Source organism: Balaenoptera acutorostrata, chromosome 3 (genome assembly GCF_949987535.1).
Source record: "Balaenoptera acutorostrata chromosome 3, mBalAcu1.1, whole genome shotgun sequence".
In the NCBI taxonomy this organism is placed as follows: Eukaryota; Metazoa; Chordata; class Mammalia; order Artiodactyla; family Balaenopteridae; genus Balaenoptera; species Balaenoptera acutorostrata.
This window is the reverse complement of record NC_080066.1, coordinates 180,382,223-180,383,586: the sequence shown is the minus strand read 5'-3', so window position 1 is coordinate 180,383,586 and position 1,364 is coordinate 180,382,223. Positions and strand designations below refer to the sequence as shown.

The 1,364-nt window shown below is 46.8% G+C and overlaps 1 pseudogene; it reads left to right on the top strand.

The window, feature by feature from the left end:
• Positions 1 to 920: 920 nt before the first annotated feature.
• LOC114237294 (U6 spliceosomal RNA) lies at positions 921 to 1,017 on the top strand (annotated as a pseudogene).
• The last annotated feature ends 347 nt before the right edge of the window (positions 1,018 to 1,364 follow it).

The following is a 1,364-nucleotide window of genomic DNA, read 5'->3' as shown; positions in this document are numbered from 1 at the left end:
ACCATGAAGTAGGTGACCAGGCAGTGGGACGTGGGTCCAGCTACTGCCAACACACATGCCTGCCATAGCCTGCTTGCCACCCATTGTGCTAATCCCTTTGGAAAGATTACCTCCCAAGGCTTGCATGGGTGTGTTTAATTGGTAAAACCTTATCTCCAACAGAATCCTAGCTGCAAGAGAGTCTGGGAAATATAGATTTTTTTTTTAAAGTTTTCCTGCCTCTGCAATAGATAATGGGTTAAATATGGTTTGAAAGAAGCTGTGTATCCAGTAAAATTGGCAAATACAGGAATGTTCTTTTAAATATAAAGATATTTTGGGGGGACTTCCCTGGTGGCGCAGTGGATAAGACTCCACGATCCCAAGGCAGGGGGCCCGGGTTCGATCCCTGGTCAGGGAACTAGATCCCCCATGCATGCCACAACCAAGGAGCCTCAACAAAGTAGCCTGCCTGCTGAAACTAAGATCCGGTGCAACCAAATAAATAAATAAATATTAAAAAAAAAATATATATATATATTTTCTTTTAGACAGTTTAAGTTAAAGTAAGTTGTTTAGGGACTTCCCTGGGGGCACAGTGGTTAAGAATCCGCCTGCCAATGCAGGGGACATGGGTTTGAGCCCTGGTCTGGGAAGATCCCACATGCCGTGGAGCAACTAAGCCCGTGAGCCACAACTACTGAACCTGTGCTCTAGAGCCCAAGAGCCACAACTACTGAGCCCACGTGCCACAACTACTGAGCCTGCGCTCTAGAGCCTGTGAGCCACAAGTACTGAAGCCTGCGCACCTAGAGCCCGTGTTCTGCAACAAGAGAAGCCACCGCAACGAGAAGCCCGCACACCGCAACGAAGAGTAGCCCCCACTCACCGTAACTAGAGAAAGCCCACGTGCAGCAACGAAGACCCAATGCAGCCAAAAATAAATAAATTTATTAAAAAAAAATTGGAAGGATACAGAGAAGGTGAGCACGATCCTGCACAAGGGGGACACAAATTCATGAAGTGTTCTGAATGTTTACAACAGTGTGAGTGTACTTAATACCACAGAACCGTACACTTGGAAGTGGATGGGGTGGTAGATTTTACAGTATGTGTATTTAACCACAATTTTAAGAAAAAAACTTATCAGGAGTAGTTTGAACAGTGCTCGCCTTCTTCTCTTTGTATAACTTAGGATATGGAATGAGCATCTTTTCTCTGCCGTGGTGAACCGTCATCGTCTTTTCTAGGTCTGGGCCAGCCTCCAACGTGACCTTTGCACGCTCAGTGATTTGAAGCGTCTCTGAGTTCCTTTACCGCAAGGGTTTTTGCCGGCACCGCTTCCTCGGCGTCTTCCTCCTTCTCGCGCCTCCCCAGGTCCCTCA